Raw genomic sequence first — 11,018 nt, 5'->3', positions numbered from 1 at the left:
ATATTTTACCCCCCCTCTTTTTTTTGGTGTGATGCCAGCACACCGGGGCTCTCCCTTTTTAATGCCGTGTTTGTTTGCACGTTTGCACTCGGCTATTTTTAAAACCCAAGGCCGTCTCCTGTTTGACTGAACGGACGGAAGAAGAAGCAAAGCGATTTTGCATAATCATGTGAGCAAATATGGAATTTGTGCTTTCCACTGGACGCCCCACTTGTCCCATTTGTCCATCTTAGACGGAGGATAATGTGTGAGAGTGCATTCTGTGATTTATCAGATGTGCAGATGAAAGAACAAACAGAAACCGGAAGACTGAAAGGAAGAAAAAAAACACTTGCAATCTGTCACACACACACACAAAAATCTGGATTTGTTTTTTCCTTCCATTTTGCATGGATGGCATGTTCTTATGACTACTGTGATGCTAACCCACCATCTTAACAACTCTTAATTCAATCAGAGCCCCCGTTAAGCACAGAACGCCGAACTTGTCTGCATTTTCCAAAAAGCTCTTTGAGCCGCTGCCTGCCTCTGGTCTTCAAATACACAAAGCTATCAACACAGAAAAGAAAGTCCTTGTAATCTTATTCTGATGGAAGATGAAGCGACACTACTGCTGAGTGCAGCGGCAGTACGTCGCTATGGCATGACGTAATGCACCTGCCTACAGACAGATACAAAGAAAAAGGACCATCGAGCACCAGAAACTTTTTTTTTTTTTTTTGCAACTTTATATGCACATTTTTACCAAGATCTACTTTTTTTCAACACTAAACTGATTATAAACCTCACTATCAATGAGCACTCTGTCTGAACTTATGCCCTAAGGTGCACCGTACTCTAAGGTTCACTAAGCGAGACGATAGAGGATAAGTTTGTAGGTCAGTCAGATTTTATTAACAGTAATTCTAAGACTTGTTTACAACATGCTACACATTAGCCATGTTAGAAGCATTGGCCACTGACCAACGCTGTTGGTAACTCTTGAAAAAAAGAGCTAAGTACATCATCAATAGGCTACATTTTAGCCTCATTAGCGTATTAACAATATCCTGTAACTCCAACCTTTTTTGCAACAGGCTGATACCGCTAAACCAAATGTTACTGTGTTTATGCTAACTTTGCTATGCTAACTGTTCAACCATGATAGTAGTTCGCAAAAAAAAGAACACACTCCGTCATTGCTACATGTTAGCTTTATTAGCGTTTTAACAATACCTGTAACTCCCAACCTGGTTTGAACACATAAAAAAGACTGATACAGATAAAACAAAATGTTACTGTGTTTATGCTAACTATATTGTGTTAACTTTTTTTGTAACTTCTAAAAAAAAAAACACAGCCCAACATTGCTAATTGTTAGTCACGTTAGCATATTACCAACACTTGTAACTCCAAACCTTGTTGCAAACTTAAAAAAGCAGACTAATACCACTAAAAACTTTACTTTTGGGATAACTCCAAACCCTATTAGTAACACTTAAGAAAACACAGCCTTACAGCGCTACAAAATAGCCGGGTTAAAATATTTTTACAAAAACATTCAGCCTTGTAAAAAATAAATAAATAACTAAAAACTGAAAAAAGACATTTTGCCCTCAAAATTTCATCAGCATCTGTGAATAAAATCACAATTCATTGATATTGCAGTTTTTAGAAAAAACTAAAGCACTTAAGTGCGCCTTATTGTGCAAAAAAGTATGTATGTAAAGCCTTGTTGTAATCAATTTTACATGAATGACAGTCCTTAGCTTACGGTGCTCCCCTGATTACTGAGCAAAAAAAAAAGTTTTTTTTCCTCTCTATGGTTTATGCTAATTATTAGAACTATGAAAAAGAGTTATGAGTAGTGACAATTTTTCCTAAAAGCTTAACTTTTTTGTAGACAGAAATTACATCAAGCTTACAACTTACCATTACTAGCAAACTTCATTTCTGGCTATAGAGAAAGATTAAATGATTATGCTCATGTCCCATATCAGAACAATAGGAATAGCTATTGATCCCATTTAAACATAGTCCCACTCCAAATATCGTTTAATCTATTTTAAAAACATTCAGAGTGGTAATGTAACTATTTTTATGTAGTTGTTTGGCAAAATAAAATAAAAAAAAAGTTAATCAAAAAATGTCACTCTTGATTCACAACTAATTCAATAAAAAAAATGCTCAGAAATGCAATTTTGAGCTTAAATTTCACAATAAAAGTCCTCCATCATCAGAAACATTTCACAAAAAAATGTTAAAAAATACATTTTTTTTTCTATCAGAGTGGGTCTATAATGGGGCAAAATAAATAACTGGTAGTAATGGCTGAGGAATAAAAAATGAATGTGGGAAACTCTGAAGAGCAATGCTTTTTTTTTCTTTTTTCCCTAAGCTGTCAGATTCTTCTGAGAAGCACAACATATACTAAAATAACAAGAGTGCGCACCAAGCCTTTCATGTGACTGCATGCAGTTCAACCCTGCGCTGAGTTAAAAGGTCCCGCTCTGATCAAGAGAGACTGCCTTCACCATTTGGAGAGAAAAAAACAAAAAAAAAAAACAATGAGGGCCTCCGTTCACACATGAAGCTGACATGTTCAGTTACCATTAGAATAATGGTAAGGAGAGGGGCTTTAGGGAAACGGTGAGGCTTTTTTAAAAGATGCTCTAGCAGGTTTTTTTTTTAAATCCCTCAGTTGGGATTATTCATAGAAAATTATCCTTACGAATCAAATTTTCATAAAAATATCTCCACATCCCCGGGTGTTGACATGGTGCTGGTGTTAGCGTCCAACTCTCTGATGCAAAAGCCGCCACTGGGTTGCTTTGATTCATATTAGACATGCACCAATTGCAATTATCCTGACTGATTCTAACTTCCAATCTTTTTATTTTTTTTATTTTCGAAGGTCTAATCAGGCAATTATGGCTTCAAGAAAGAGAAAATGTATTGTTTGGGGGGTTAAAAAGCAGAATTAACCACTTACAGGATTCTTTTTGGGGGTGCTATATAAATCAAATTTGACCATGAGTGACCATTATTGTTTTTTTAATTTAATTAGAAAATATAAGAAGTGAGATGAGTCAAACAGAACAGACATTTTTCACTGAAAAGTTAAATCATTTATTTTGATTACAAGGTCTTTCACCTTGTTCTCTTTCAAAATAAAAGAAGTGAAACAGTTTTTTTTCCTTTCTTGTCGCTAAACATTTGAAATAAAATTCCAAACCCAAGCAGGGTTAAAAAAAAAGCTCAAATAAATATAAAATTCCTCTGTATTCTCACTTTTGACGACTCTGAGGCTGCGGCACGGAGGCCCTACCTTCCCGTTGAGCAAACGGAGTCAAACTAACGTACAACTTCTTTTCATAGCGGAAGCTTTTATTTAGTGGGGGAAAAAAGCATCTTGGATGAACTGTGGCTGAATTATGCTATAGGTCATTGGTTTTCTGCAGGAGGGGAAGCTTTGCTGTGAACTGCAGGTGAGTCAAAACCAAGTGTGCGGACGATATTTTCTTCTTAACCTCAGATTCTCCAGCTTGATCGCGCAGGAAGTGGATTTCATGAAGCAGATGTTAATTGTTAAAGTATCTGTAAAAGTCCTAACAACCAAAACAAAACTCCAAGAAATATCTCCATCATGGGCGTCAATGGTTCAAGATCTTATCAAGTGATATGCTATTGCACAGAAACACTTCCGTCATTAAAAGCAAAAAATAACTACTGCCAGCTTTGAAGTGACACCACAGCAGCTCACCATCTGCAAATGCATCTCATTTTCACCTGACAAGAAAAACTGATGTGTGTGTGTGTATGTGTGTGTGGGGTTACAGAGGCTAAATGTTTGGTTGACTGCATGATTGCCGGCGTCGTCTATTTGCAAGAGTTTCAGACTGAAACTCATCTAAACAAAGTGCAGGATGTAAATAGATGGCAGAAGGTTTTGGACGCTTTTCCTTTGAGGAGCGCCTGGTTGGATAACTTGTGTTTTTCCTTCATTTTTTAACACTAAAAATTGTTAATTTTTTCTTGTGATAGGCTACGGTCAAAAATACAAGTGCAAAGATTTTAGGCCGACTCTGGATCTTTTTGAAAATCGTTGGTGTGGTCATGAATGTGGACGGTGGGAGTGAGCGGGCAGAATGACCTGGTTTTTATGTACCAGTATGGACGGAGACATCGACCAGTCAGAGCTGCTGCCGGCCGGCGATCCACCTGCCACCAACATCATGGCCTAACCGCTATCGCCTCAATGCTGGCATCCTGGACTTCCACCACGTGACAGCTGCGACTCACCAATTTCCAGTTTTAGAGAAAAATCATCCGTAAAATTATAACTTTTTCTTAAAACCTGCAAAACTTGAATTTAGGTTTCTATGTGGTGGCATATATGACCGCAGTCTTACCTTAAGTCTTTCAACTAAAGTTGACAGTGTTGCTTGGACAATCTTTTTAGCCATTCATACTTCAGCTGAGCTAAAATAAGCCATGGCTTTCAATCATATAAACCTCAAACTGGTAAAAAAAAAAAAAAAAGCGACATGTAAAGCTAAAGGATCCTGCTGCAAATGAGTGAGGACTGTGACAGCCAGACACATAAGAATATGAGCTAAAAAGGCAAAACTGCTTACACGGGTTTTCCTCTCCCTCCAGAACTTTGAGTTAGCATAATCCCTCTCTGTCCTTCTTTTCCCTTTTTTCGCTCAATCATTCTTTGGTGGTGATGGCAGCGGCACACATAAACATTGTGCACACTTTTTTTTTTTTTTTCTTTCACAGGGGTTTGGCCTCATACTGTACTTAGGAGCACCGGAACACATTAGAGAAACTACTCAGACAACCTCTGTGGGCACTTTTGTCTCGTCTTCGGTGTCGTTTATGGCCTCTCAATCTGCCCTTGATGACACCGCTTATGAGCCTTTAAGCAGCGCTCTGTTGTGCATGGGCCTGACAGATCGAGATGTCATTACATTAAGTAGGAACCCTCTATTAGCTCCAATGGTGGCACATAACCAGATAATCGGCTGCGGACAGCAAGTGTGGCTATGTGGGAGGTGAGATGATAACGGATGGCGTGTGGGAGAGTAATGTTTTATGTTGGAAGAAGTGTGATATCTCCATTATAGACAAGCCTAATTGATAAACAGGACAATAAAAAAAGCACCGAATGGCCCCATACATTTCTGCAGCACTGTAGGATGACAATGGACAATAATAGCAAATTAGGAACAGGTATCAGATAATGTCATCATTGTGAAGCCATAAAAAGTCTAATAAAAGCCCCCCCCACTCAATATATGAAAAGAATCAGGGGTCCCCTAAGGACCAACGTCCCCCCACCCCCCACCCCGCCTTTCGTGATATGAATAACGACCATAGTGGTAATTATCACAAATGGACACGTTTAATTCGCGTGCGTAATAAGGATGGAGATGCCTAGAGGGGGGGAGGAAGAGGGCAGCGTTCCCACACTCTTCTAACATACTTCACTTTGGATCTTTTCACAAACAAACAAACAAATAAAATCACAAACAAAAGTCAAAAATCAATGAATGGACAGAAAGAAAGAAAGAAATTGCGCGCGCGCTCACCAGAAACCCGAGATCAGCGCGCGGTGTGCGGAGAATCCCGAGGAGTTTCTCGCGTCTTTCTTCGCTCCAAGTTGAAGGCAGGAGATCGGATCGGATCGGATCCCACAGTCCCACAGTCTGCGAACACAGAGCACAGTTGAGATGGAATACTGGGGGGGTCCTCTACCTCCAGTCTCCGGGGCTGCAATCGAGGTCACTCGCTTTTTTTTCTTTACCCGCCCACCTCCTCTCTTTTTTTTAAAAGTACATCAATATTAACACGTGTTCCGCGCGCTCAAGCGGGGCTTTACCTCTTAATGAAGACGGAATGACAATCGGGGAGTAAATGAGACGGGCAAAGGGAGCTGGTTAGGCAGCGGCTGTCAGATTTGACTTCAAACTAGTGCTGACGATGCGCACACAGATAAGAAGAGGAGGAGGAGGAGGAGAGTGAGAGAGGGAGACACACGGAGAGGAAGAGGGGCAGGGAAGAGCCAAGCATCCACTGAGAGGGAGGCTTCTCCACGGAAAAGTTACTGGAGTGGATCAAGACAACCAGCTGGGGAGTGCAGGACAAGCTACTAGAAACTCTTCAGAGGTCCCAGTGTTAATGAATGGATTTTTATCACGTTTATTTGAAGCCTTATACACTGGTGGTCATGCACACATGTAGTACACATAACTTTATTCTACACTATGCATGTCAAATTGATAATATAACGGTCGATTTCTATTCCTATGATCCAACCAGATCAATCAGTCTGAGGCAAGTTGTTAATCAAATTGACCTATAACATTTAAACATTTGTTGCAAAATGAGATAAACCCATAATAGATATTGGACAGTCCCTCAACTAGGGCTGGGTATCGATTATAATTTCCAGAAACGATTTGATTCGATTCACAAGAGTCTGGATCGATTCGTTTCTGATTTTTTTCCGTTTCTTTCGATTCTTCAATTCAATTTTGAGTTCACACATTTAGACACATTTGTTTAGAAATACGATAATAATCTACTATATGTTTTGAATATTTTTATATTACTCTGATATAGTTCATGTATTGTGAAATGTATTAGTGAAATAATGAACATTTGTGTTTATAGTAATAAATTGTATGTCTGATTTGTGCTAAATAAATAAATTAAATAAAAAAAAATGAGATTGTTAATGTCATACAGTGTTACGGATTCGCAAAAGGAGAAGTTCTAACAAAAATGTTGAGATCCTTAACATTGTAAACATTGTTCTGCTTCTCCTGGAGGGTGTTTCAGTTTGGCCACTAGGTGTACTGTACACCTTATTCCAGAAGAAGACAATATGAGGAAAAAACATTTTTTTAGACCACACGATTACTTAAAAAATATTTCCTTTAAAAAGTTTGGAAAATTCATGCCTGTAAATTTATAAACATGTTAATTTAGTTAATTAAACGTTAGCATCAAGCTATCAGACTTAAGCTTTATGTGTTAAATCGATTTATACTTTTATGAATCGATTATTGATATTTTAAGCTTAAATCAATTCAAATCGATACATTGATTTTATTGACCCAGCCATACCCTTCACACTCCTGCCTAATATGTAGCCACAAGGGGGCTCAAGTCAAGGTTTCCCGTGTCGGTCCCTAGCCCGGAGGAAATAGAGGGTTGTGTCAGGAAGGACATTAGGCATAAAACTCTCTGCCAAACTAGATACGCTGTGACGACCCTGACAAGATGTGTCGAAAATTGAACAACAACCATTTGGATTGAGGCATGGTAGGTTTATTTACTATAAATGTGCCATCACAGCGGAGAACACACATGTGATGGCAGCAAAAAATTGAACAGTCAAATGTGTGAAAGCACTTTAAATTTTGCAAAGACGTGACCATATAGTGTGGTATAATGTTCTAATAAGGTTCTAGTTCTACTATTTAGATATGGAAAAACAACAGTGGGCGGAACTAAAGCCCAATGAGGCCATTGTTTGTGATATTGGGCTACATTAAAAAAAATTGAATTGAACTTTATGAATCTAAAATGTGAATTGATTGATCAATTTCAGGCTCTTTTAAGACATTTAATTTACGGTTTTATCCAATGTCCTAATGCCTCAGAGAATTACATCATTTTAGCCCTCACCAATTTAAAGCACAGCACTCTTAGATATCAGTCTCCAATCTGGAGGTTCTGGTATGGATGCATTTTTAAGCCTTTCAGTTTTTAAGTTTATAATATGTGTCTTTACTTTGATTCTTATGTCCATTGGTCTTTGTATTTTTATGTGTGTAATTACTGTACCTTTTATGCAAGAATTTCTGTTTGTTTTTTATAGTCTTGTTATTTGGACCTTGAGTCTGTAATAATACATTATTCAATATTTCTTGTTTTTTTTTTTTTTGTTTGTTTGTTTGTACAGAGATTTAATTTACACTTGATTATCTTTCAAGAAATACAAGGAACCTGGAAACTTCACCTGCACTGTTCAGTACCAGATATTTATCTCTGAGAAACACCGGTTGAAGTTTTGGCTGAAGATGTCCTGGATTGATTTTAAGTCAGTGAATTGGATTGAATCAGATTCTTCAAAATGAATTCACATGGACTATGAATCGGAACATCAACCACAAATTATGATATGAATTAAATCACTGTCAAAATGGACCATTTACACACCTACTATTTAGACCTCACTCTATTTCCAACAATTGTTGATTTAGTCACCAGCTACTTTATAAGGCACAACTGTCCCACTACTGATAAATGCAAATCTCCAATCAGCCAATCACATGGCAGAAACTCAATGTATTTAGGTATGTAGACATGGTCAAGACAATCTGCTGCAGTTCAAAAAGAGCATCAGAATGAGGAAGACAGGTGACTGGAGTGACTTTGAAAATGGCTTGGTAGTTGGTGTCAGACGGGCTGGTCTGAATATTTCAGAAACTGCTGATCTACTACGATTTTCACCCACAGAGAATGGTCTGAAAAAGAGTATCCAGTGAATGGGAGTTCTGTGGGCAGAAATACCCTTTTTTGTCAGAGGTCAAGGGAGAATTACCAGACTGGTTCCAACTGTTTGAAAGACAACAGCAACCACTGATTACAACCAAGTTCCACAAAGGAGCATCTCTGACCACACGTACAACCTTGAGGCAGATGGGCTACAGCAGCAGAAGATAACACCAGGTTTCACTCCTGTCAGCTAAGAACAGGAAACTGAGGCAACAATTCACAAAGACTCACCAAAATTGGACAATAGAAGACTAGAAAAACGTTGCCTGGTCTGATGAGTCTCTATTTCAACTGCAACATTTGGATGATAGGGTCAGAATTGGGCATCAACAACATCAAAGCATGGATCTACTTTGTACGGTTCAGGCTGGTGGTGGTGGTGTAATGGTGTGGGGGGATATTTTCTTGGAACACCATGGGCCCCTTAGTACCAATTGAGCATTGGTTACAACGGCACATCCTGCCTGCGTTTTGTTACTGACCGTATCTACCCCTTTAAGACCACAGTGTACTATTTCCTGATGGCTACTTCCAGCAGGAAAACACACCATGTCATAAAACTGAAATCCTCTCAGACTGTTTTCTTGATCATGACAATGATTTCACTGGACTCTAATGACCTCCACAGTCACCAGATCTCAACCCAATAGATCACCATTGGGATGTGGTGGAACAGGTGATCATGGATGTGCAGCCAACAAATCTGCTGCAACTGTGTGATGCAATCATGTCAAAGAGCTAAGTCCCTCCATTTCTGGACTGTGCAAATTCCGTACCACACGGTCATACTCCATGTAAGACACTCTTAATTGTGGCTCTGTAGAAATGTGTAAGCTTCTGAGAAGATTTGAACAACTGATTTGGAAAATCAAATTATTCCCATTCCAGTTGTTAGAAATAGGAACCAAAACAATGGAAATTCATGATCCTTAAAACTAGACTGGAGAATCTTTATTTTTTTTTTTTTTAACATGGAAGTAAATTGACAATTACTTCATTCTACAACCTGCCTCAAGTGATCTGTGGTGGAACTCCAAGATGTGGCACTTTTAGTCATGTATCCAATTTGAGAATTGAAGGGCGACTTGGAGTTTACGCAAACTACCTCAACTAAACCCTGAAAAGAGGGTATTGGGTGGGACAGTCAATCCACCAGCCAAAGAACACCCCACCGATTATGCACAGATTGTGGCCAAATTAAATTAGGCCAAACAACAGAAAAACACACAAAAACAAACATGATAAATAAAGATAATACAATATACATCATACATGTTTTAGAACAGGCTTTATATATGGTATAATGTTGGAATTCTTAACATAGGAGAGCACACAAACCTGCTTCTCTCTGAAACCAACCTCTAGTGGTCACTAATTGGTTTTAAATTTTGCTGCAGATCTTGGCAGAACAGTGCCCCACCAACCAGGCAAATATGCAGAACAAACAAGTGTGACAGCTGTTGGAACATGGCCAGTTATGATGTTTCTAGAGCCAAGGATTCTGAGGCCACCTGTTCGTCAAAAGACCATGACTCCATTTCAGCGAGCTTTTGATGTCACCTATGTTATAAAACAGAAAAAAAAGAAAACTCTGCTCTGGTTGCCATAAGTATAAATTCTAGCAACAAAACCATAAACTATTATTGAAGCAGGCTTAAAAAAAATTGGGCGGTGGCATGAAATCTAGAAGAGTCTACCAATACCTTCCAATCGCATGGTGGCAGTTGTGACCATAGAATTATCTGTGCAACACGCCACAGATGAGTTACCCAAAATGTTGACCAAGCTTCAGTTTTATTGGTTTTCAATCAAACTTTAAGAAGAAAAGTGTCAGTATTGGCTCTTGGTTCTTCACATTTAAATATCACGATTGATGACAATCTAGCTGATCGATGACAATCTAGTACTAACAGTCATTTGCACAAAAACTCTTCTGACTAATGTTCTGGCAATATTTTTACTCTTATTGAAGTATTCACAATATCATCACATTTCACACATATCTGGGCATTTTTGTTGATTTTTTTGCGTTTTCGTTGAGCCATCTTTGCCTTTGTTCTTTGTTGAGTCACTTAATCTCAAAGTTCATGACGCTGACTCAAAACATTCACCGGAAGCAATTCCTAAAGATGTGTTTGAAATCTAGACAACACTTTGAAATGTAAAAAAAAAAAAAAAAAAAAGTGGGGAAGCATTACCTTGTGACTCACTGGGTTTTTGGCTTTGAGGCTGAGATGATGATAAACCAGATCAAGCATCACAGACTGCAGTTTAAAGACGATGCCAAAAACTGCTTTACCTTGAATTCATTTCCGTGAGTCTATCAAATGTAGCAAAAAAAGATTGATTTTACAGAGAGGATGACGGTCCCAACCTAGTAAAAATACTAATTTTGAGCAGTTTTCTTTCGCCCAGCTGCTGCTTTAATAAAAACTTTAAAAGTTTTGAACAAATGTATGGTGATT

At 38.4% G+C, this 11,018-nt stretch overlaps 1 protein-coding gene across 24 annotated transcripts in view; it reads right to left on the bottom strand.

Annotated features, from left to right (window-relative positions):
- Window positions 1–6,150, bottom strand: part of ptprdb (protein tyrosine phosphatase receptor type Db) — a 221,354-nt gene extending 215,204 nt beyond the window's left edge. For 7 of the 24 annotated variants that reach the window (XM_036213121.1, XM_036213135.1, XM_024290189.2 and 4 more), the window contains exons 1-2: window positions 5,867–6,149; window positions 5,577–5,693 (exon numbers count right to left, since the gene is read on the bottom strand). The gene's annotated coding sequence lies outside the window, so the exon portion shown is untranslated. Of the gene's footprint in view, window positions 1–5,576; window positions 5,694–5,866 lie in introns of all 24 variants that reach the window. The other 17 variants (XM_036213125.1, XM_036213127.1, XM_036213138.1 and 14 more) reach the window with 5 other exon arrangements.
- Window positions 6,151–11,018: the final 4,868 nt, after the last annotated feature.

Source organism: Oryzias melastigma, linkage group LG1 (assembly GCF_002922805.2).
Source record: "Oryzias melastigma strain HK-1 linkage group LG1, ASM292280v2, whole genome shotgun sequence".
Taxonomy (NCBI): domain Eukaryota; kingdom Metazoa; phylum Chordata; class Actinopteri; order Beloniformes; family Adrianichthyidae; genus Oryzias; species Oryzias melastigma.
The sequence above is the reverse complement of the archived record's forward strand: the minus strand, read 5'-3'. Positions and strand labels throughout refer to the sequence as shown.